The sequence below is a fragment of the Mobula hypostoma genome, chromosome 6, assembly GCF_963921235.1.
Source record: "Mobula hypostoma chromosome 6, sMobHyp1.1, whole genome shotgun sequence".
Classification (NCBI taxonomy): Eukaryota; Metazoa; Chordata; class Chondrichthyes; order Myliobatiformes; family Myliobatidae; genus Mobula; species Mobula hypostoma.
The window spans coordinates 42793012-42819365 of NC_086102.1; the positions used below are offsets into that span (position 1 = coordinate 42793012).

The following is a 26354-nucleotide window of genomic DNA, read 5'->3' on the forward strand; positions in this document are numbered from 1 at the left end:
CCAGAGACGGAGGACCGACATTGTTGCCCTAAATGCCAGGAGCATAACGAGCAATAAGAAAGTAAGTTTATTTATTTATTGAAATAGAGTGTGGAATAGGCTCTTCCAGCCCTTTGAGCTGTTCAATCAACAATCCCAATTTAACCCTAGTCTAACCACGGGAAAATTTACAATGACCAATTAATCTGCCACCCAGTAGGTCTTTGGACTGTGGGAGGATACCAGAACACTTGGAGAAAAGTAAAGCAGTCACGGGGAGACTGTTAAAACTCCTTGCAGGCCAGGGCAGGAACTGAACCCAGGTCATTGGTACTGTAAAATATTGTGCTAGCCACTATGGTACTGTGCCACACTTGTAATTGAACTGTGACCTGTAGAAACATGGATCAAGTTTTGAAGGATAGAATTAAGTCCAATGGTTCTTTATCAACCAGCAAACATAGGGTAGGCTAAATGTTATACCAGGCCAGAAGCAGACCAAGCCACTCCTCGGGCCCGTGCCACCATCCAATGGCATCAAGGCCCAACCATCAATTACATCTGACAGCCTTAGGTCCCACACCACCAGTTACCACCCTTCAACCACCAGGCTCCTGAACCAGTGCAAATAACTTCACTTCACTGACTACATCTCGACCTGCAGACTCGCTCTAAAAGACTTGGCAACTCAACTTCTTGGTATTTTTTAAAATTTGCACAATGTCATTTTTTGCACATTGGTTGTTTTTGTCAGAATTTGCCTATGTATAGCTTTCAAAAAATCAATAATATTTATTTATTTTGCTGTAAATTCCTGCAAGAAAATGAATATCAAGGTGGTATATGGTGGCATATACGAACTTCGATACAGTAATACATTTTACTCTAATTTTGCCGGTATCACTGAGGTGCCCCGCCCTTTCCTACAACTTTTCCATTTCTAGCACACAACAACCTTTTTACCCTTGTTCAAAAAAAATTTCCATTTCTCTCAGGCAACGCCTCAGGCAAAAGCGTCGATCTTAGCTCCCAGCACAATTCTTACTTGCGTTTCGGGCATTTTTTGATTTGTGCATCGCCAATACCTGCCCCATTTTCCTACCGAAACGCAGGCCACCTCCTGGTGACAGCTGCCCAATATGGGTCAGCCCGCAGCGCCGAGGCGGGTTGGACACCGGACACCACATGTGACTCCACCTGAAGGTTAGAGGAAAGTAGCCGGGGGACACCGAGAAGGTCAGTAAAAGCGTAGGCACTGTTGTACTGTAGAAAAATGCCCACATTTAGTGAACACCCTGCAGTAACTATTTGAGTATTTAGTGCGTATTTGTACGAATGCTTGCACATTATGTACAATCAGACTTGGAACAGGTTGACTTTTGTTTTGTAGTTGCAGTAACTCCGCGGCACACTGCCGGGTTACTGCAGCGGCTACCGTGTGGGAGCTAGGGAGGTCTCGCAGCCGATTTCCGATCTCCTGCCCAGATGGTGCTGCCGATCTTCCAGAGCTTTGCCGGTCCTCCGATTTCTACCGATCAAGAGTTGATACCACACTGTAAATGAGACTCAACTTGTCGGCATGCAAGTGTTGGGCCGATGAGTCTATTTCTGTCCTATGCAACTTTATGACTCTGGTTTGTGGCTGGACCGAAACTGTGGGATAATAGGACGGGATTTTTATGAACCCAAACCAAATCACGCTTGAATTGGCCGGGGGGTGGGGGTGGGGGAATGGAGGATGTCCACAAAGAACTTACCACCTTTCAACGTAGTTGATGCAACATGACAGATAAATAGTTAACGGCAGAGTGTAGGGAAAGGGAAAACACAAGAAAATAAATTGTAGATACCTTGATCATAAGAACTTAGAATGAGAACAAAACAAAATGCGATATATAGCCTCTTTCACAACCACAGAGTGAGTGTGATGTGGGGTCTGGAAAAGAAATACCCATTTGGTGTGTGCAGATTATGGATAACCCTGCTAGACCTTGTTCTAAGGGATCTGATAGGGTGGAGGGGTGATGTTTGAGGTTAGGTCCATGTCATTATCTGTGCTTTATCCCCCCCCCCCCCGCCCCGCTGTATTCTAGTGTCAGGAAAGACGTTTCGAATTTCAAATCAATGCAAATAATACTGGACGTACTCAGCAGCTGAGGTGGTGTCAGTCCCGTGACTCTACCTGTGGTAACATGGGTGATCCTAGATGAGTCCAGAAGTTCGAACAATTCGGACCAAGATGAACGTGAGCACCCCGTAGAAACAACGCTTAATTGCGCTCTGATGGTGTCACTTCGACTGGAGACAAAATGTTTGTGAGCTGCCCTGCAGGCTCCGCGAACAGCTCTACAAACAAACAGCTAACCCGAGGTACCAGTCTTCCCCTTCATTTCAGTCCAGGGTAGTGTTAGAGTTGGCAACCTTTAATTACAATCTAGTACCACAACACATGGTTATGAAAGGAAGGGCTAGTGTTTTATTATCTGAGATCTGCAACATTATTGAATGCAATGTGCTGCTTCTCTCACCTGCACTAGATTTCCTTTGCCTCCACGACCCCCCCCCCATGCTTTCCAATTGGAGTTGTTCACATCCTTAAGTGCATCAATTATTTTTCTCTTTGTAATTACCTTTGGATCCCTGCCATAAATTCATAATTTTTTGTTTTTCTCTGATTCATTTCTGGTTTGTAGAAAGAGCTAGCTAAATGTTAATTCCTTCATTAGTATTTGTTGGTTTGTGGCCCAAGAACAAATTATGATACCTTAAGATTTACTGTTCCTATTTACTTTTAAGATTTACTTTTCCCATTTATTCTTTAAAACCAACAAAAACATTTTATCAGCAAGTCTCTGGACCATAAGACTACTGATCATAGGGTATAGGAGCAGAATTTGGCCTATCAGGGCTGTTCTGCTATTTCATTATGCTGATCCAATTTTCCTTCTCAGCTTATTCCCTCTCCCCTGCTCCCCCCATAACCCTTCATGCCCTGACCCGTCAAGAATGTTTCAACTTCTGCTTTAAATATACTTAGACTTGGCCTCCACAGCTTCCTATGGCTAAGAAATGCACAGAATCATCATCCTCTGGCTAAAGAAATTCTTCCTCATCTCTGTACTTAAAGCACACCCCTCTATTCTGAGACTGTGTCCTCTGGTCTTAGACTCTCCCACCATAGGAAACATTCTCTCCACATCCACTCTATCAAGGCCTTTCACCATTCGCTAGGTTTCAATGAGGTCACCCATCATTCTTCTGAATTCTAGTGAATATAGGCACAGAGCCATGAAATGCACTTCATTTTGACAAGCTGTTTAATCCTGGAATCATTTTCGTGAACCTCCTTTGAGCCTTCTCCAGTTTCAACACATCCTTTCTAAGATAACAGCCCAAAACTGATCATAATACTCCAAGTGAGGCCTCACCAGGTCTTTATAAAGTCTCAACATTACATCCTTGATTTTAAATTCTAGTCCTCTTGAAATGAATACTAACATTGCATTTGCCTTCCTCACCACAGACTCAACCTGCAAATTACCTTTAGGGAATCCTGCACAAGAAGTCCCAGGTCTCTTTGTGCCTCAGTTGTTATATTTTCTCTCCATTTAGAAAATAGTCAATCCTTTCATTTCTTCTACTAAATTGCGTGACCATGCATTTCCCAACACAGTATTCCATCTACCATTTCTTTGCCCATTCTCCTAATCTGTCTCAGTCTTTTTGTAGCATCTTTGCTTCCTCGAAACTATCTGCCCCTCCACCTATCTTCATATCATCTACAAACTTTGCAACTAAGCCATTAATTCCATCATCCAAATCATTGACATATAACATTGATTATTGAATGTAAGGAAAGGCAAGTCAATGATTGGGTACAGCTGCAGACAGAGCAAAGAGTTATGTTGTACCACAGAGACAAAATTCACAAGGGCAAAGAATGCAGGACTGAAGGGGCTGTACTTAAATGCATGTAGCATCCGGAATAAAGTGGAGAAACTCATGACACAATTGGAGACTGGTCCATATGAAGTTGTGGGCATCACTTGAGTTGTGGCTGAAAGAAGGCCATGGTTGTGAGTTTACCATCAAAGGATAAATGTTGTATCAAAAGTACAGGCAGAAAGGCTCTATTGGTAAGAGATGGAATTACATCTTCAGAAAGAGGTGATATAGGGTTGAAGAATATCAAATCTTTGTGGGTGGAGTTAAAAAACTGCAAGGGTAAAGGAACTATTATGGGAATCATATATAAGCCTCCAAATAGTAGCCAAGATATGCGTTTGAGGTTGCAAAGGAAGCTGGAAAGGGCTTGTAATAAGAGTAATGACACAAATCTAATGGGGGACATCAACATGCAAGGACATTGGGAAAATAAAGTTGGTGTCAGATTGCAAGAGAGGGAATTTGTTGAATGCCTATGAGATAGCTTTTTAGAGTAGCTTGTGCTCAATCCTACTTAGGGAAAGCCTATCTTAGATTGAGTGTTGTGTAATGACCCCAATTTTATTAGTCAGCTTAATGTGAAGGAACCGTTAGGAGGCAGTGATCATAATATGATTGAATTCATACTGTAGTTCGAGAGGGAGAAGCTTAAGTTGCCTGTATCAGTATCGCAATGGTATAAAGGGAATTACAGAGGCATGAGAGAGCTTGCCTGGGTGGATTGGAGGAGGATACTGGCAGGGATGACGACAGAGCAAAGATGGCTGAAGTTTCTGGCAATAGTTCACAAGCCACAGGATAGGTATATCCCACAGAGGAAGAAGTTCTCAAATGGCAAGAGTAGGCAACCGTGCCTGATGAGGGAAGTTAAGAACTGCATAACCACTGGAAAATGATGCTGGTGAGGTAGTAATGAGGGACAAAGAAATGGCAGATGAATTTAATGAGAATTTTCCTTCAGACTTTACCATGGAAGACACTAGCTGTATGCCGGAATATCAGGGAGCAGGAGTGAGTGCCATTGCTATTACAAAGGAAAAAGTGCTAGGCAGACTCAAAGGTCTTAAGGTGGATAAATCACCTGAACTAGATGGACTACATCCCAGAATCCTGAAGGAGGTTGCTGCAGAGATAATGGATGCATTGGTCATGATCTTTCAAGATTCACTTCACTCTGGCATGGTCCCAGAGGACTGGAAAATTGCAAATGTCATTCCACTCTTTAAGAAGGGAGGAAGACAAAAGAGAGGAAATTATAGGCCAGTTAGCCTAAACTCAATGGTTGGTAAAGTGTTGGAGTCCATTATTAAGAATGAGGTTTTAGGGTATGTGGAGACTAATGATAAAATAAAGTCAGCATGGTTTCTGTAAAGGGAAATCTTGCCTGGCAAATCTGTTGGAATTCTTTGAGGAAGTAACAAGCAGGGTGGACAAAGGAGAGGCAGTGGATGTCATGTACTTAATTTTCAGAAGGCACTTGATAAGATGCTTCACATAAGGCTGCTTAATAAGGTAAAATCCTATGGTGTTACAGGAAATTGGCATGGATAGAGGGAATGACTGACAGACACGAGGCACTGAGTGGGAATAGAGGGGGCCTTTTCTGGTTGACTGCCAATGACTATTGGTGTTTCTCAGAGGTCAGTATTGGGACCGCTATTTTTCGCATTGCTTGTCAATGATTTAGGTAATGGAATTGATAGCTTTGTGATAAAGTTTGCGGACGATATGAAGATAAATGGAGGAGTAGGTAGTGCCGAGGAAGCAATGTGATTGCAGCAGGAGTTAGGCAATTGGAAGAATGGACAAAAATGTGGCAGATGGAATACAGTGCTGGACAATGTATGATGATGCATTTTAGTAATAGGCACAATAGTGCAGACTATTACATAAATGGGGAAAAAATTGAAACATCAGATGGGAAAGTTAATTCACTGGTTGAGTCTGTGGTATAGAACGCAAATGCAATGTTGGCATTTATTTCAGGTGGAATAGAATATAAAAACAAGGAGATAATGCTGAGACTTTATAAGATACTAGTCAGGCTGCACTTGGAGTATTGTCAATATTTTTGGGCCCCTTATCTCAGAAAGGATGTGTTGTCATTGAAGAGAGTCCGGGGGTTCACAAGGATGATTCCGGGAATGAAGGTGTTAACATATGAGGAGCGTTTGGCAGCTTTGGGCCTGTACTCACTGGAATTTAGAAGAATGGGTGGGGATCTCATTAAAACCTATCAAATGTTGAAAGGATTAGATATGGTGGACGTGGAGAGGATATTCCTTCTGGTGGGGGTATCCAGAACTAGAGGGCACAGCCTCAGGATTGAGGGGCGACCTTTTAGAACAGAAGTAAACTTGAAATGTTTTAGCCAACGAGTAGTGAATCTGTGGAATGCTCTGCCACAGATTGTGGTGGAGGCCAAGTCCATGGGTATATTTAAAGAGAAGTTGATAGATTCTTAATTGGTCGGGGCATCAAAGGATATGGTGAGAGGGCAGGTGTATGGGGTTGAATGGAATCTGGGATCAGTCATGAAATGGAAGGGGACTAGATGGGCTGAATGGCCTAATTCTGCTCCTATGCCTTATGGTATTATACCGTAAAAAGAATCAGTCCCAACACAGACCCCTGTGGAACACCACTAGTCATCGGCAGTCAACCAGACTTTACTCCCATTCTTTGCTTCCCGTCAATCAGCCACTGCTTTATCCATGTTTGTGTAGTGCCCTAGTTAAGATTTTTACTGCTATGCTATAGGTATTTCATTTTAGCAGTTCTGTAAAAGCTGTGTGTTCTGCTTTTAGAATGTTTTGGCTTTGGCTAAAAGATAAGGGGCTATGTTGTTCAACTTAGGAACATTCTGTCAGCCAATCAGGATAGCAGAATTGGAAGAAATTTCAAGAGAGCAGGGCGGAGAAGGATTACTGATGGACAGTGTGGTTCGTGGGGTTTTATCTTTGGCGGGAGCTACGGAGAAGACGGGCGAAGATGGCTGAGAATGCTGTGGGGAAGAAGTGTCCCTGATGCATGAAGTGCTTTGTGCAGATGAATGGCTTCACAGAGGAAGGGCCAAAGCTCCCGAAAGAGAGCCCATTGGTTCAAGACGAATTTCAAACGAAGTTTGGAATGTGGTGTGTGCTTTCAGACAGATCATGGGTCCAGCACATGAGTAAAAAGGACAACCTCAAGTTGACCTTCATCTTTATGTGCACATTTGTACTGGGTTAACTGTAATGGGTCCTTTTATTTTTTATTTCCTTTTTTTTCCTACTAACTGTTGCATAAAGCTGAAATTTGTAAATATACATTCTTTAACATTTTACTCAGTGCACGATCTGTTATATCATGCTGACTGACAATTGCGTCAGCAGTATTACCAGAGCACTAGCTCAAATTGAGGCTTCTTAATTGGAACATCTTGACTTTCTTGTTTGGTTGAACCCAAATCATACTGACCCTTGACATATATTGTTTATGAAAGGTGGTGTTCTCACCGCTGAGTCACGTGGCTGTCAGCAGAGCCGGCTAACAAGTCAACTCTGTATAGGAGCTCGAAGAGGGGAGGGGAGGTGCACGAGAATCTTTCCTATAATATCACGGGCTCATAGCTTGAAAAGCAACCTCATGTGTAGTACCTTGTCAAAGGTCTTCTGAAAATCCAAGTACATGACATCAACCAATTCTCCTTTGTCTATTCTGCTTGTTATTTCTTCAATGAATTCCAACAGATTTGTGAGGCAAGATTTTCCCTTGGCGAAACCATGCTGACTATAGCCTATTTTATCACGTGCCTCCAAGTACCTTGAGACCTCATCCTTAATAATCAACTCCAACATCTTCCCAGCCACTGTCAGACTAACTGATCTATAGCTTCCTTTCTTCTGCCTCTCTCCCATCTTGAAGAGTGGAGTGATTTTTGCAGTTTTCCAGTCTTCCGGAATTATTCCAGAATCTAGTGATTCTTGAAGGATCATTACTAATGCCTCCATGATCTCTTAGATTTAGATTATGAAGACACGTAGTCCTCTTTTATTGTCATTTAGTAATGCATGCATTAAGAAATGATACAATATTTCCTCCGGTGTGATATCACAAAACACAGGACAGACCAAGACTGAAAAAAACTGACAGAACCACATAATTATAACATATAGTTACAACAGTGCAACAATACCATAACTTGATGAAGTCCATGCGCACAGTAAAAAGTTCAAAGTCTCTCAAATGTCCCACATCTCACACAGACGGGAGAAGGAAGAAAACTCTCCCTGCCATGCCTGACCACAATCCGTCTCTTAGCCATCCGAAAACTTTGAGCCTCCGAATCAGCTCTCCGACACCGAGTACTGAGCGCCATCTCTGTCCAAGCGATTCGACCTCAATCTCGGTCGCCAACAGCAGGCAAAGCTGGGGATTTTGAGGCCTTCCCTCCGGAAGATTCCCGACCACGCAGTAACGACAGCAGCGAATGAGCGTTTCAGAAATTTCTCCAGATTTTCCTCTGTGCTTTCATATGCGTCTCCATCAAATCAGAATTGTCCACGGCCCCTATTTAACGGATGCGATATCATTTTTCACCGGAGGGCTGTGCACGCGCGGTGCGCTGCTCTCTCTCCTCCCTCCTCCTTCAGCCACCTCTTTCAGAACCCTGGGGTGTAAATCATCTGATCTGGGTACTTACCTGCCTTCAGACCTTTCGGTTTCCCAAGAACCTTCACTTTAGTTATGGCAACTTCACACACTTCATGACCCCTGACACCTGGAATTTCCACCATTTTATTCGTGTCTTCCACAGTGAAGACTGATGCAAAATATTTATTCAGTCCATCTGCCATTTCCTTGTCCCCCATTACAACATCCATTATTACTACCTCTGGAACATCTTTCTCCAATGGTCGAATATCCACTCTCGTCTCTCTTTTGCACTTTATGTATCTGAACAAACTTTTGGTATCCTCTTTAATATTATTATTAGCTTAGTTTTGTATTCCATCTTTATCTTAATGACTTTTTTTAATTGTCTTCTGTTGATTCTTAAAAGCTTCAATGCTCTAACTTCACACTAATTTTTACTGTATTATATGCTCTCTCTTTGGCTTTTATGTTGATTTTGACTTCTCTTGTTAACCACGGCTGTGTTATCTTTACTTTAGAATACTTCTTCCTCTTTGGGATGTATATATCCTTAGGACATCAGTTAATCAGGGCAGCCACTTACTTGGGACAATTCAGTCATAAATTGAGTAAATAGCCAGGATTCCTTTCATTTTTGGACATGATGATGGTTAATTGGGACAGGACACTGTTGTTCTAACTAGCATCAGTCGCATGTTCTTGTATGGCTGATACTACGCTATGTTTCAAGTAAAACAGTTTTTAAACAGCGTCAGTTGTGTATGTTTGTGTTCAAAAAGCAGCGATTTTTGTCACCAATAGTTGGAGAGAAATAAGTAGTAAAATAATTCAAAACTGTTTTGCTCACTACAGTTTCAAGCATTCAGGCTTGGGGATGCCAGAAATGGCTGAAAGTGAAATTGAAACATTTTCATAACTTCAACAAGTTAAAAACTAGAAAAAAATTGAAGGTATCAAAAATAATCTTGAATGTTACAATGTAAGTGTGACATTTACTCGTCTCTGTACTGAACTTCTTTGACCCTCAAAACAGGTGCCCCTCTGGGCTGTGTCCGAAGTCCCCTCCTTTAATCTCTGTATACCCGTGACTGTGTCACCACCCACAGATCCAATCTGCTAATTAAATTTTCTGACAATACTACATTGATTGGCCTAATCTCAAATAATAATGAGGCAGCCAACAGAGAAGAAGTCATCACCCTGACACAGTGCTGTCAAGAAAATAACCTCTCCCTCAATGTCACAAAAACAAGGGAGCTGGTTGTGGACTACAGGAGGAATGGGGACAGGCTAACCCCTATTGACATCAATGGATCTGGGGTTGAGAGGGTGAACAACTTCAAGTTCGTTGGCATACACGTCACCGAGGATATCACGTGGTCTGTACATACCCACTGTGTGGTGAAAAAGGCAAAACAGTGCCTCTTTCACCTCAGACAGTTGAAGAAGTTTGGTGTGGGACCCCAAATCTTAAGAACTTTCTACAGGGCCACAATTGATTACATCCTGACTGGCTGCATCACTGCCTGGTATGGGATCTGTACTTCCCTTAATCACAGGGCTCTGCAGAGAGTGGTGCAGACAGCCCAGCGCATCTGTAGATGTGAACTTACAATGATTCAGGACATTTACAAAGACAGGTGTGTAAAAAGGGCCTGAAGGATCATTGGGGACCCAAGTCACCCCAACCTAAAACTGTTCTAGCTGCTACCATCCTGGAAGTGGTACCGCAGCATAAGAGCCAGGACCAACAAGCTCCAGGACAGCTTCTTCCACCAGGCCGTCAGACTGATTAATTCATGCTGATACAATTGTATTTCTATGTTATATTGACTGACTGGCCCGTTGTACATACTATTTATTATGAATTACTATAAATTGCACTTTGCACATTTGGACGGAGACATAATGTAAAGATTTTTACTCCTCATGTATATGAAGGATGTAAGTAATAAAAAGTCAATTCAATTCACCTCAGTGCTCCACAAGGATTACTCATCTCTGTGAGCTGTCACTTGCAACTAATCAGGAATCACTTCCTGAACTTCAGTTCTGAATGCTATTTGCTTAATTTTATTGTTTGCCCGATTCTTTTTCACTGCATATTAAGTGTTCAACAGTCTTCTTTTGATTTAATGGGTTTCATTGGGATTCTTTGTTTCGTGGCTGCCTGTAAGGAGATGAACCTCAGGGTTGTATAAAGTGTAATGCACTGTAAGGTTTCACTGCTAATGTAATGGCTTCTCTGTAGCAGCAAAGTTTGGGTTATGAGTAGAGATAACGGGACATGCTTGCCAATGAGCAGAATGTTGTTCTTTCTTGTGTGTCTGGGAGCTGGGAATTCGTTGTCTTTTGCTGGAGAGAGATGAGGAGAGAAGATGCGAATGGAGAGAGTTGGTAGACCTCGGACAGAGTGGACTTGGAGTGAGGGTCCAAAAGTCAGCGATGATGGTGGACGAACGGCCTTATCAGTGAGCTCCAACATTGCGCAATAGACTGTTTCATGAGAATGTGCTCTTGTTCTTTTTTTTTGTTTTCTTTACTAACCATATAGTCAAATTAAGAATTATACAGCTCATTCGTTTAATCACATATTGTGTACTGTTTGCTATTTCGTGGTACTGATTTGTAACAGAGGACATATCATGCAGCATCCATTCAAACGAGATTTCTTTAGTTTGGCCGGGCTGGTGGGGGTAAGGGGGGCTATCCCCTAGATTAAACCACTAGCCAAAATGTGAGTTACAATTGTGGGGGTACGCTCGGGATTGATTCCGTTGGACGCTGTGTGATTACCCTGAGTGGGGTAGATATTCATACTCCAGGTGAATTTGTAATTCACCTGTTAAGTACTGTTAAAGTTGCGATTGTGGGCGGAGGTTTGATAACATGGCTGGTGCAGCTCTTGTTTTAATGCAGACCAGCGCTGACATAGCCGTAGCTGAGGGAGGTGATTTCAAAGGCAGGGTGTTATCATTTCTGAGAAGTGAGGGGAAGGAGTGGTCGAATTTGGAATGTCTAATTAGTCCACGTTCCCCAGGGGAGAGTGAGAATTCTGAGTTAGTATCCACCCTTACCTTACTGGCGAATAAATGGAAAAATCAGGTTCAAAATCCCAGCTATGGCAGGCTCCACCTATTCTTTAGAATTACGCCCACCCCTAAAGGGGAGGAGGAGTATGAGATGTGGGCGGAGCAGACCTCTCAGTTGTTAGATGAGTGGCAGTGCTCTGTGAAAAGCGACAGAGATTGGTTGAAAGTTTGAGTGGGCGGGCCACTGACATTGTGAGAACCATAGCGACAGCTGTCAATTATGTGCAAGCACTGGACAATGCTTTTGGCCCGACAGGATGCCCAATGGAGCTCGTGGTGGGGTTTCAGAACATGCGTCAGGAGAAGTGGGAGAAGCTTTCTGCTTTTATTTTTGGGCTAGAGAGGCAGCTAAATTGCTTGCAGCGCAGAGGGGTCATTCAGGCGGCTGAGGTGGATCAGTTAAGAATGGGCCAGATAGCCAGTGGCGCCCAGTCCCATGACCTGATTGCTTGGGGTCTCCAGCAGTCTCGTAAGACATGCCCCCTCCATCTTTTGTTGAGCTGATCAGAGAGGTACGGGAAGAGGAGAATGCATTGGAGGCGTGGGAGTGGACCCTGCAGTGAAGTGACCATGGATAGCCTGCCCCGGCGAGCGGTAGGGGAGAGTGTGGCAGAGTTGAGAACAGAGCTATGTCGGCTGTATCAGCGGGTGTGACCCTCCCCCATATGATGGAGCTGATGGGGGTGGGTGGGCGGATCCCCCAAGAGGACAAACAATGTGGAGGGCTGCTAGCAGCAGGTGTCACACCAGGAGGAAAGTGAGCCCCCGGTACCTAAGCAGAGAGAGCCGTTGGGAAAACTTAGAGGAGACCCAGTGAGGGAACGGCCCGGAGTCTCTGGGGGAACACATTCCCAGCAATGTACCAATGAACCCCCGAATGCAAAAGGCTCAACTCCTGAAGGCTTCGTGGGACCATGCCCCTAAAGCCATACCTGACACCGGGTGGCAGGTCATGTTACTGTACCGTTCATTTTACAACAGGTATCTGAAGCGCTTACCCTTGACCCCATTCAGGGCACTGGAGATCTGGGGGCTTAGTGCTAGTGATTATCCATATGATGGTTAATTGCCAGTGAAGTTGGAGTTCTCGGAGGCCGATGTGGGAGTGTCTGAGGTCCTTGATACATTGGTGCTGGTTTGTCTGGACCCTATTGAGAAGGGCGGCGTTTCATTTCTCATGGGGACCAACACCCCTCTTGTGAGGAGGCTCATGGGGGCCTGCAAGGAGAAGGCTGGCGAGAACTTTCTGGGAACATTTTCCGTGCACCCGGTGTTTTGAGGAAGTGCATGGCTGCATTAGGCCAGATACCGACTTTAGACGAGGGACTGTGTTGTTCACCCAGTCGAAGCCAATGGTAGTACGGCCCGGGGAAGTAGCGAGAGTGATGAGGACACCCAAGTTTCCCGGAGTGCCTGAGGGCAAGGCTCTCTTAGTGGACGCTCTGGGAGACCACGAGGGGGAGTCGGGGTTTCCTGCTGGGATATTGGTGAAGCCCTCGGTGGTACAGGCAGTAGGATGGCAGTGATTGTCAGGAACACTACAAAGAGGGAGGTCACCTTCAAGAGGGGGATGCCCCTGGCGCATTTGTTCTTGGTGATGGTAATGTCTAGTGTCCCTGTGAGGCAAGCTGTGGAGAAACTATTGGAAAAAAGGGGAAAGTTGACTGCTCAGTCTTTCAACTCTGGGGACTCCCCAATTCCTGCGGGTTGGAAGAGGAGGCTGGTAGAGAAGATGTTGAAGCTGGAAGTTGTCTTTTCCACTGACCCAAAAGAAGAATGGGAAGGTACGATGTGTGTGGACTGTAGGACTCTGAACAGGTGCACCATGTCTGACCAGTATACTGTCCCGAGGATTGAAGACGCACTGACCTGCCTTAGTGATGCGAAGTGGTTCACTGTGCTGGACCTGAGGATGGATATTACCAGATCCTCATGAGTGAGGTCAAGAAAGAGAAAACAGCATTTATATGTCCCCTGGGATTCTTCCAGTTCGAAAGGATGCCCCAGGGTATCTCAGGAGCTTCTGTAACCTTCCAGCGGGTCATGGAGAAGATGGTGGGGTATAAGAACTTGCCTGAGATATTGGTTTATCTGGATGCTCATAGTATTTGGATCCACCTTGGAAGAACGTGAAGCGAGGCTGCTGAATGTGCTGAGCCGCCTGAAAGAGTTAAAAATTTCCCTAGACAAGTCCCAGTTCTGTTAGCTATGTTGGGCACATAGTTTCATGAGATGGAGTAGTTACAGAGGGCGTCTACAGTGGCAAAAGTGTTATGGGAGAAGTACTTCATCTATTATGGCCTTCCCAGGTGGATACATAGTGATCAGGGATGGGATTTCGAGAGCAGACTCATCCATGAGTTACAGGGCATGCTTGGAGTCGAGAAGTCTAGGACCATGCCCTATCACCCGCAGGGTGATCCCCAGCCAGAGAGGTTTAATCGGATCTTGCTAGACATGCTCGGGACCCTGGAGATCAGCAAGAAGAGCAAATGGAGTCAACATATTGGGCATCTGGTTCACTGTTAGAACTGTACATGAAATGAAGCTACTGGGTACCCACCATATTATCTGATGTTTGGGCGCGAGACGAGGTTGCCCATAGACCTTTGTTTTGGGACTGACGCGGTTGACTTACCCCCAAAGACTTATCTGAAATATGTCTCTGATATGAGAAGAGAGCTGAAAAGGGCCTATGAATTAGCTGGGGTCGCGGCTGTCAAGCAGAATCAAGGAAATAAGAGGAGGTATGATCAGAAGGTGAGGTTCTCCCAACTCCTGCGGGAGACCGAGTCCTCATAAGGAATTTGGGGCTACCTGGAAAGCATAAGTTGGCTGACCGCTGGGAGCCTACACCCTACGTGGTGGAGAGTCAGATGCCAAACCTACCAGTTTTCCGGGTGAAACCAGAGGATGGGAATGGGCCTGTCAAGGTTCTCCATCTGAACCACCTGCTGGCCCTGGGACAAGAGGTGCAGGTAGACCCAGAGCCCGACCTGGAGCCTACACCAAGTAAGAGGACTCTGCGGAAATGTGGAGCGACTGCAGGGCCCACAGCCCCCATGTTAAGCCGCTAGCCAAATTGAGAGTTACAATAGTATACATACTTTACTTTGAACTTTGAAGTGAAGATTTGGAGGTCGTAATCATCGACAGCATTGCATGAAGGCACTCCATTAAATGTGTTGATTTTGTTCGTTTATAGTTAAAAGAATGCAACATTAATGAATTCCTCCATTGATAAATATTAGGAACGAACACACAGTTTATTGTACTGTGGTAGTATTGGTAATGTTCTAATTTGTTCTGTATTTCATTTAAATACATCATTTGTTACTCAGGTTTTCTTTTTTTTGTACCTTTTTAACTATTTCCATGAAATGTTGGCTAATTGGAGCAACTGCTTAATTAGGCCAAAATCCACTGGCTCTGATGTGTCCCAATTCACTGGAATCTGTTGTACTGAGGTTTTCTTTTGCCTTAGGTTTATCTGTCCTCAGTTCTCCACGGCATGTGAGTGAGTGATCAGATCCTTTTGAATTAGAGATTGTATAGAGTATAAGTGAAACAGTATAAATCTCTCTTCACAGGCTACCTTCCAGGTAGTCCAGCTCAGTATGACTGCTCCTCATTGTGCTGTGTGTAATGTGCTATTGCAGTTACAGTCTTACCTTGGAACAATATATGATGCCTTAAAATAGAAGACTGTATATTTTAGCTAGATTAATTTGGGATTAGTTTACTCACATTATCAGTATGGTTTGATCAATATTCATTAAAAAGATCAATAAGTTCAGCGGCCAGATTGTCAATATCCTGTGCTGAATTGTTGTAATAAATATTTAGCAATTATTGAGTAGGCAACCAATTGAGAGTCTGTACTTATCCAATTAAGCTCATTGAAATTATTATGCTACTAACTGATTTGTGCAGTGTCAAGATGTGATTTCCTTAAACCATTTTTCAAAGCAATGTTTGGAACAAAAAAAGACTTTATAAGATCAGTAATCTCTCAATGACTCAGTTTAGATTTATGTATCACACAAAGGTGAAATATCGTCTCAAAGCAGTTAATGAAGATAAAAAGATACGAAACTCAGATCTGGGAAAAATTTTATAAAGCTATTAAGCAGCTCAAATGATTGAGTGCTGGATCTTAATGAGTAGTTAGATGTCCTCAGGCTCAAAGAAAAGTATACTAAAGTAAGGTATTGAAATTTATAAACATGTCACGCCAAGTTACTAAGTCATTAAGAAGCTGAGTCAAAATTATAAAATGCAGAAAACTATTGTGCTTACCCACAGATCCTGCAAATCCCACTCCGTTAAATATTCTGGTTTGGCCACTTTAATTCTTTACAGGAGTTGCCCATCACTAAAGTGACCAGATTTTAATGTTTGTCTCTTCAAAGGCTTTGAGAAGGTTATGATGAGGCAGTTATTTGATCCATTAGAGTCATGTGGTAAAAGTACCTCCCAGTTGTTTCAGTATTTTGACCTTGTCTAATAAAGAAATGTCAATAAAGGAGACCTGGAGCATGTAGTGTTGAGGTTTACATGTACCATTTGCACTTGCTCTTCTTCTTGATTGCGGTTGCAGGTTTATTGATGCTTCAAGTTGTTCTAATGTTATTTATTGAAAGCATATACTGCTGCCGAGATACTGAAGAATGTTTATCTTGGATAATGTTGAGCTTCCTGAGTATTGTTGGAGTTGCATTCATTCAAGCAATCAGAGCGTGTTGTGCTTAACGTACGTGCTTTGAATGTGGTGGAAAGACTTTGTAAATCAGAAGGTTAAATACTCAGCATTGCCCTGAGTAGTTTTCTTAAGTAGTTATATTTAAGTAGTTATATAAGGGAAAGGCGGGAGGAGAAGATGGTGGCGCGACGCAGCTCGCAGCGGCCGCTCCGGTGGCAATATCTGTAATCTGTCAAGTAGGGTGCTGTGCACAATCGTGTTTTGATGGAGGCAGACATGAGAGCACAGAGGAACATCCGGTGAAACTTCTGAAATGCCTGCTTCGCTGTCGCTGCTACTGTGTGATCCAGAATCTCCGGAGAGGAAGGCCCCGAATCCTCGGCTTTGCTTTGGCTCGGCGGCCAGGGCGGGGTCGAAGCGCTCAGCAGAGGATGGTGCTCAGTGTCGGAGGGCTGGTCGGAGGCTCGAAGTTTTCGGACAGACTCAGAGTCCGCTTCCAATGGTGCTGCATCAGCAAGTTTCCGGCGCTTGGAGGTTCATGGCGGGGAGAGTTTCTCCCTTCTACCGTCTGCGTGAGATGATGAGGCTATCGGGACTTGAGACATTTTTTTACCATGCCCGTGGTCTGCTCTTTATCAAATTACAGTATTGCTTGCACTGTTGTAACTATATATTATAATTATGTGCTTTTGTCAGTTTTAGTCTTGGTTTGTCCTGTGTTTCTGTGATATCTTTCTGGAGGAACATTGTATCAATTTTTAATGCATGCATTTCTAAATGACAATAAACGAGGACTGAGTGTCCTCATAATCTAATAATCCAATATATATTTGGATACTTAAAGTTTCTGCTCAATGGTGTTCCTAGAATAAAGATATCGACAGAATTTAGTAATAAAATGCCAGTGAATATCTAAGTGCCTATTAATAGACTGATGCATTTTTTTTCTGCCACTATAATACTCTGCTGTGATATATAGGCCAGACTAGACAAAGATGGCATGATTTCCTTCTCTAAAGGGCACTAATGTACCAGACTTTCACAACAATTCAGTTCTGTGATCACCATTACATTATCACATCGTGATCACGTTAACTTTTCCCTCCATATTTTAATTAATTGAATTCAATTTCACCACCTAATCTGCTGATACTTGCCGCACTTCTACTGGTAATTAGCCCAAGCCTCTAGATTGCAAGGACAGCAGCATCACTATTATGCTACTTTACAGCATAAAGAGCCATTGAAGAAGTCAACAGCTTAGACTGCTTTTCTTCTGCAATAAAGATATAGTGCATCACGTGGAAAAACTAAATGCAGAAAGTTATTTATGTGGAACATTTTTGTTTAAAAGAAAACAGTTTTGTAACCAAATAAATGTCCTGCTGCTAATTTCAGAATATGTTTATGACTAACAGCATTGGAAAAGCAAAACGTTTTTAATCTTTAAGTGGGAATTCAATCTGACTCCAATAATTTTACGAACAACCTGCCAATAAATTTTCTGTGCACCACATCACATCTCAGATCCATGCTCCTGATTGCACGTGACAGCTTGTTAAACCTTAAATGCCAATTACACACTTTCCTTGCCGAGTGTGGATTTTTCTCCAAATAATGATGAATCGAGGAATTAGTAATCGCTTGCCTTGAGTCCCGTTCCTTACTGAATTATAAACAGGCAGGTAAACTGGATGTCCATCCCTGATAACTGCATTAGCCGTCAGAAAGATTCTGCTTAACCTAATAAATCTGTCAACACATCTTTATACCTGGTAGCATAGCTACTCTGATCAGTTAGCCAAGAGCATGTGCTACCTCTCTACAAAGGAAATTGTTTCTCAACAACAAAAAAGTAATATTTTTGCAAGTTGTAAAAAGTATTCATTTTTCCTCATTTGTCCAAAATAAGGTCATGTAGATTTTTAATGTATATGCATACATTTTTCATAAATTGTAGGAAAAAGGTATCATTTAATCATGGACACTTAATGTTCTTTCTGCCAGGCCAAGCTCCTTTGAACTGGGTAATCAAAACTGGCTGTATAATATAAAACATCTTTTGAACACAGAAACTGTGTAAATTCTGGCTTAAACAGATACAAACAGTTCACTTCCACTAATCATCACGTGTTTGCAGCTAAGCACAAAAGTTGGGCTGCCTTCATGCAGAGTAGATAACACAGCAGACAGAGAAAGGGACTACTTTTTTGCCACTTGTGGTTTGATGCCTATTTTTAAATATTTTCATCATTGAATATGAGTGATGCTATTCCCTTCAGGGGAATGGGCTGAGCTGCCTTCTTGAACCATGTGGTAAAGGTACTTCCACAATGCTGTTAGGGAGGAAGTTGCGGGATTATGTAACAATTCATCCATTATCTCCACTGTATGATTGTTAAAGATTTTGGAGAGTGTGTTCTGTTTCGCCTGCTGCCGAAGTCTTGTAACTAATTCTGCTGCTTTGATCAAAATGAGTTGTTGAGCAGCAGTTGGATGTTTTAGGGTTTTAGGTAGTATATCCTGAAACCACGGTGTATGGTGGGGGCGTGGGGGTGGAGGCCGGGGGGGCACGTACGTAATGGCCGCTTTGTTCTACACCATGTTGAGTTTCTTGAGGATCATTTGAGCTACATTCATCCAGAGGAGTGTATTTCATTACCTTCTTAACTTGTGCGGTGCAGATGGGAGAAATGATTTAGGGAACCAATGGAGGTGAGGGCTAGACCCTAATAGATGAGTTCCAACACAAGTATAGAAGCCAATTCTGAAGTAAGATATTGAAATTGTTCGAATTGTCACAACAAGGTGGGGGCGGAGCTACAATGGCGCTTAACGGCGGCTTCTTTGAGCTCATCTGTGGAAACAGCTTAATTTCTACTTACGATATCTCTCTTTTTTCCTTTTCGGGGTGGACAGGTGGCAACATATCACCTGGTTGTCTCTGTTACGTCCACAGAATCTCATGTCTATTTCTCTAACTATGGAATTCCCTATCACTACTGCAGTCCCCGCCTCTCCACTTGCCTTATGAGCCACAGCGCCATACTCAGTTCCAGAGACCTGGCTGCTGAGTCTCAACCCTGGTAGGTCATTTCCCCCACCCCCCGCCCCCTGCCCCCGCAACTGTACCCAAAGTGGTTTATTTATCATTGAGTGGAACAGCCACAGCGGTATTCTGTACTAGCTGCCCACCTCCTTTCCCTTTTCTGACAGTCACCCAGGTACCTGCCTCCTGCAACTTAGGGCTGACTACTTCCCTTAGCTCCTATCTATCACCTCCTCAGTTTCCCATATGAGACAAAGGTCATTGACCTGCAGCTCCAGTTCCTTGACACATTCTCTGAGGAGCTACAGTTCAGTGTATCCGGCACAGATGTGGTTATCTGGCAAACTGGAGGTCTCCCAGAATTCCCACATCTCAATCTCAATCTATCTCTCTCCCTCCCCCTCACTCCCCCTCCCCCTCCCCCTCCCATGACTGAGTGCTCCAATTCTGCTCCTGTGTATGGTCTTATATTCTGCCTTGACAGTCAGTTTCTCTAACTTGCAGTATTAACTCCCCTCTATTCCCTCCCTTCATTTCTAATCCCACTGGCCACTATCACCCTGTCTCTTTTACCTCCTCCATCTCCATCTGCCAATCAACTACGTATTGCTCCTGCCAGTTCCTATCCACAACCCCTTCCCTATATTCCACAGTCCACCATCCTCTCCAATCAAATTTCACCTCCTTTAGCCCTTTTGTCATTTCAACCTATCACCTCCCAGCTTCTTAAATCATCCCCACTTCACCTGGATTTGCCCACCAGTTCTTGTTCTACCCCTCTCCCCTACCCTTTTGTACTGGCTGTCCCCCTTGTTCCTTCCAGTCTTGATGAAGCTTCTTGACTAATTGTCATACCTTCATTTCCTTCCATCAATGTGTTGCTATGTTTTGAATTAGCTCAGTCTCCACAGCCCACCTCTGGAGTGGAGAATTCTAAAGTCTTATCACTTTCTGCATTAAGACATTTCTCCATTACCTGCTGGCCTACACCTTATTTCTGAGATTGGGAGCTGTGATTCCTGACTCCTCAGACAGGGCAAACATCCTCTCACTCATCTAGTCGCCTGAACGAATTTTGGAAGTCTCAAAGTGACTTTGTCATTCTGATATCTAGAGATTACTCTCTCAGTTTGCTCAATTTTTATCATCTTTAGAACCAGTTTAGTGAATCTATGCTATATTCCCTTCATGACAAGAATTTTTTTTTAGATAAGGAGCCCAGAGCTATGCGTAGCACTCTAGGGGAAGTCTCATGAAGGCCTTGTACAGAGGCAGGAAGACTCCTTTGCTTAAAATATTTCATTATAAAGGCCAATTTACCAGTTGCCTTCCTAAAGACTTGGTACATTTACATGGTCAGTTTCAGTGACCTGAATACAACTCAGAATGAACATCAAAATTTCTTCTCACTTTTCATGTTATGTTCTATCTCCCACTCACCCAATTTAGTCATATCCTCTCAAAGCCGCTTCATGCTCTCTTTCTCACCTACGATCCCACCTAACTTAATGTTATTAGCAAACTTAAAAATATGATATTTTGTGTCCTTAGTTATGGATGGAGGTGATACAGTTCCTTATTCATCAAGGCCCATTTTCTAGATCTGAAAAGCCACCTCACAGATTTCAGTGAAGAAATTCCAACACCAACTCCAATGCATCAGCTCAGCTTTTGACAGCTAGTTGACCCATCTACTAGCCACTTCAGCATGTGTCCAAATTCCTTTGTGCCCAGGCCAAATTCTCCAGCACTGAGGCCCCAGTTACATGCAGTAGCTACATTTGACAGCATCTGCTGTTTGCATTATGGATATTAAACTCCCTGAAGCTGATAAATCAAAATGTGAAAAATTCCACTGGCAAATTATTCTTTAAGGATAAGTGGTAAATTTTCTGAATGATGCATACAATACCTCTTTTTTTGCTAGACGTCTTAAAAGCAGCAAAAATATGGAAATTAATATAACTTATGCTTAAACATGATTATTGAATTAACCTCAAAACCCTTATTAATAATATTTAATTAATGGAGAGATTATGAGGTTGAATATATTTGGTGATAATTACTGCTTTCAAAAAGTCAGTATTGGTTTAGATCCACATTCTATAATGTTTCCTCAACACATGGTCAATGAAGCTGGTTTTATATTATTGTCATATATGGTTATTATAATCATAATCATAAAAACCACTTTAGCAATGTCTACATCACATCAGTCATGAATGTAGTTTGATGTCATGATATACCTCATTCAAGTATTCCTGGTAGATATTAGTGATTGAAGTCACTGGAGAGAGACTGAAGCTGGTGATATAGAAATCTTCATCCGTCACAGAAAACAGGCATTCTCATGGAGACATTCTCCATAAAGGCTCACAAGCTCAAAAGTACATCACATGTTTATACCCTTAAGATCAAAGGTATCAGCTGGTGATCCAATACTTCAATAGTTACAATGACATCGTTCACTTCAATATTTTGGGTTGACAATGCTTCTTTTGAATTGCATATCTACAGTGGGAGACACCTCTGAATGTCCATTCACCTTTGTTGCAAAGTAATTCACACAAATACTCTAGAAGTTTCTGAGGGCAGAGAGCCAGATGCCCAAAATTAATGTTGTCAGGGCTGTCTCTGAGTACACATTTATCCGAAGTACACAAAAAACTATTCATTGCCTATACCTGTGACCATATTTGATATGCTAAGTGACAGGCTGTATCGTTGTTTGGTATGGGTGGGGGGAGTGGGGGCTACAGAAAGTTGTTAAATTAGCCAGCTCCATCATGGGTAATAGCCTTTGTAGTATCCAAGACACCTTCAAGGAGCGGTGCCTCAGAAAGGCGGTGTCTGTTATTAAGGACCCCTATCACCCGGGACATGCTCTCTATCCATTGTTACCATTGAGAAGGAGGTACAGAAGTCTGAAGGCACACACTCAGTGATTCAGGAACAGCTTCTTCCCCTCTGCTATCCGATTCCTAAATAGATATTGAAACCATGAATACTACCTCACTTTTCTATATTACTTCTGTTTCAGCACTATTTTTAATTTAACTATTTAATATACACATATACTTACTGTAATTGACATACTTTTTTCTATATTTATCATGTATTGCATTGTACTGCTGTCACTAAGTTAACAAATTTCATGACATATGCCAGTGACAATAAACCTGATACTGATTCTGACATCAGTCTGGTCTGCCAGTGTGAGCTCAAGTCCCAGTGGTGCAAAGAACTCAGTCCATGTTGCCTGGTTTGATGTAAGCCAATTAACACAACCCCATTGTCTTAGTGTTTGCCGTGCATATGTATATGCAAGCATCTCATGGTCACCATTTTGCAAACCATATCTCTTAGTTTGTGGGCTAGCCTGCTTACTTGCAAAGGTGTGCTTTTAACTTCAATTTACTACTTGTAATTTACAATAAGAACTGAAGTCTGGCTCTTGCTTGAAATTAATATTTGCTATATTCACATAACTCTAGAATACTCCCTAACAGTTAGCATTGAAACTTGCTTAAGTTTATGCATGTGTCAGTTGCTTTATTTAAACTTATTAAACCCCTGAATCACTCAAATGAAGGGTATCACTGAGCCAAATTTGGCACCCAGGATAATGAATGACTGGTGTGCAGCCAAGAGATGTGAATATGGCTCAACTAGTTTGTCAGACTAATTTCAAGGTTGTTTTTTTATTAGTAGAAAGCTCTGTACTACTTAGGTCAATCTCCATTGATATTCATATGTACTAATTTATGTCGATAGACAAGAGTTCATATGAGGTGTGGAATGAAGACTGGGGAAGTAAAAAAATTCCTCAAATAGACAGCAACACCAGAACTTCATTGCCGTTTGACATTAGTTGAAATGGCGCTAAGTTACAGGTGTTGTACGGCCAAGGAAACAGGATATCTAGAATGCAAGTAGATGGTAGCTAATGGGCTATCACCTGAAACAATGAGATTTTAAGTTTATGAAATAATTGATTCTGCAAACTTGATGAGGAAAAATGCAAAATAATAATTGATGAGAATTCTTGTGGGATAAATATAAGTTACATTTAAAAAAAGGAAATAAAGAGGGGAATGATGAGTAGGTTGTGTGTGTGGAGAAAAAACAAAGTGGTGTATAAAGTTAAAATTCTTTAAATCTACCTCAAGTATTCAACATCAGAAGGAATGGAATACTCTAAATACTATACTTGTGATTACTGTTCATTTTCAGAAAGATTGTGTGCTGTTATATTCCCATTCTAAACATCTAAAGTGGACTTTGTAGATAATGTGTACGGAAATGTAACACCTTTAAGATTTTCAATGCATTGTTATAGCAGGTAATGGAAAGCTAATGAAGGAGCAGCTCAACTCAAGCTGCAGGTTTTACCTATTGCCTTTTACCTACACACTTGCTTCTGGTTTCTTGCAGTAACATTTATGCAAAATTTCTATTAATTGCTTTTTGAAAATAACTCCATTCTCTTCAGGAATGCATATATTGTATAATAGTTATTTTATATTAATTATGTATGTAGGTCTCTTTTTGAGCAGTTTCTTGAATCAGAATCAGTTTTAATATTGCTGACATATGTTGTGAAATTTGTTATCTGGTGGCAGCAGTGCTTTGCAATGCAAAAGAAATTATAAATACAATACAAAATGCAGAAAAGTCAATGTGAGAAAATGACTTATTCTCCAACTAAAATAATCCCATTGTAACAATATAATTCTCCTGTTTCCTACACCAATTAATTTTTCCTTATGAACTTTTGTGTACAATGTTGTTCATTTAATGTCAACTATGTTACATTAATGGTGATTTGATGTTATACATCAATAACTCCCTAGGAACTTGTTTAAGGATGTCTAATTGTATCTACCTATCAATCCTTACAGCTGAAGAAAGAGGGTTCACATCCCATCCACCCACACTGGACACAAACCCTGGATGTGAAAAGAGTGTGCGTTAGTCTTATTGCCAGCCAGTTCTTCACAGTTCTATTAAAAGTACGGATGCTTCCAAACACATCATACATAATTGTAAAGGAAGTGCAAGGGAGTAAAATTGGAGATATAATGCAGACTGAACTTAAGTGAGTGTTTGTGAACTACCTATAACTTAATTACAGTTTGAATTATTGAAATTATATAGAGAGGCCACCTGTTGTTTGCCAAGCATGAGGAGTTTTCAGAAACAGACAAAATCATAGTTAATGCAAATAGAGCAAATTAAAAGAAAAGACCATATATGCTTTTAACTAGTAGACTTTCAGGAGGCAGTTTCTCAATATATTCCCAGTAGAGAATAATAATATATTTACATAACACTCTTTATTTAAAGTTTTCTGTATTTCAGACCGTGTGTGAGAACAAACTACCTAGAATTATTAGGACTTTGTGTCTTCAATTAAAATTTGATTTTTTGAAATTTCTTTTGGGTGTTTTAAATGGTTTGTCAATTTGACTTTAATTTTCTATATTTAGTTCAATCAGAGGCAGATTTTTTTCTTTATAATTCTGAAAGAATTTTTAAGGCTAATTAAACCCAGCAGCATGAGGCACAGATCTGGGGCCACACCTCATAGTCCTAGTATAAACTTCTCATTACTGACACGAATTAGACTGAAAACTAACTTCAGGCAACGGCAACACTGGCAGAACTGAAGCCTAATGAATTGAGGATATTAGGTGATATTTCACAGGTGCAACCTGTTCTGCTGATTATATGTTTCCCAAAAGAAAAACAATATCTACAAAGATAAAATTATAGAATATTTTAAGTTCTGAAAAATTCAATTTCAGGAACACCTGGAGGAATTCAATAGAATATTGAGATCTCCCTTCTGCTAAACAATTATTCCCAAAACGTATTGAATCCTCTGTATATAATGAATAAATAAACTTCTAGACCTTTTGGGGATTTTTATTATCTCTAGTCCATGAACCTAAGAGATGTTTTTGTTAAGTTGAGACATAAAAGTGTTGTGAAAACCATCGCTGCACACTCTTGTATTTTAGATTTTATGGCTTTGTAGTAATTGATTTTTTTTGACATCCCGAGGGAACTATATAAATGAATTAAGAACAGATCAGGTTATTGCTTCCATCTGGCAGCACATCCAAGTAAGCAAGGAGTGTTTAGCAATGTGTATTTGGTGATGTAGAGCTTTGCCTGAGTATCAACATCTCAAATAGAAACAGAAAATTTTGAGAGTACTTAGCAGATCAGCTACCATCTTAGAGGGAAATATGAACTTTGTTAGGGGAGTTTTACGTTGCAGAATATGGTGGTGAGAAGAATAGAAGGGAAAGGCTGTGATGACCAGGTGAAGTCCAAGTGTGTTGCCACTACCAGATCTCTATGGACCACTTTTAGCATCGCAGTGCTGTGGTCCGTACTTGTATATCTTCCATTATTAACTACATCTACTCTCCTTCTCACATCACGTACCCATGCAAATGCAAGAGATGTCACACTTTCCCTTTGGTCTTCTCCCTCTCTGTTGTCCAGGTGAAGCAATGATTCGCTTCTATTTCCATCCATTTAGTTCATTGCATATGATGCTGATGATGTGGTCTTCCCCACAGGGGAGTAAACCAAACTGAGACCTTGCTTTGTGATTTTTATGCATGACCTGGATGAAGAAGTAGAAGGCTGGGTTAGTAAGTTTGCTGATGACACAAAGATTGGGGGTGTTGTGGATAGTCTGGAGGGTTGTCAGAGTTTACAGCGGGACATCGCTAGGATGCAGAACTGGGCTGAGAAGTGGCAGATTGACTTCAACCCAGATAAGCGTGAAGTGGTTCATTTTCTCAGGTCAAATTTGAAGACAGAATATAATATTAATGGTAAGACTCTTGGCAGTGTGGAGCATCTGATAGATCTTGGTGTCTGTGTCAGTAGGACACTCATTGCTGCTGCGCAGGTTGACAGTGTGGTTAAG

At 41.9% G+C, this 26354-nt stretch overlaps 1 protein-coding gene across 3 annotated transcripts in view; it reads left to right on the plus strand.

Moving 5' to 3' along the window:
- Positions 1–658: 658 nt before the first annotated feature.
- Positions 659–26354, plus strand: part of hao2 (hydroxyacid oxidase 2 (long chain)) — a 97500-nt gene continuing 71804 nt past the window's right edge. The window contains exon 1 of one of the 3 annotated variants that reach the window (XM_063050712.1): positions 659–678. The gene's annotated coding sequence lies outside the window, so the exon portion shown is untranslated. Of the gene's footprint in view, positions 679–1097; positions 1216–2328; positions 2350–26354 lie in introns of those variants that run through there. The other 2 variants (XM_063050710.1, XM_063050711.1) reach the window with 2 other exon arrangements.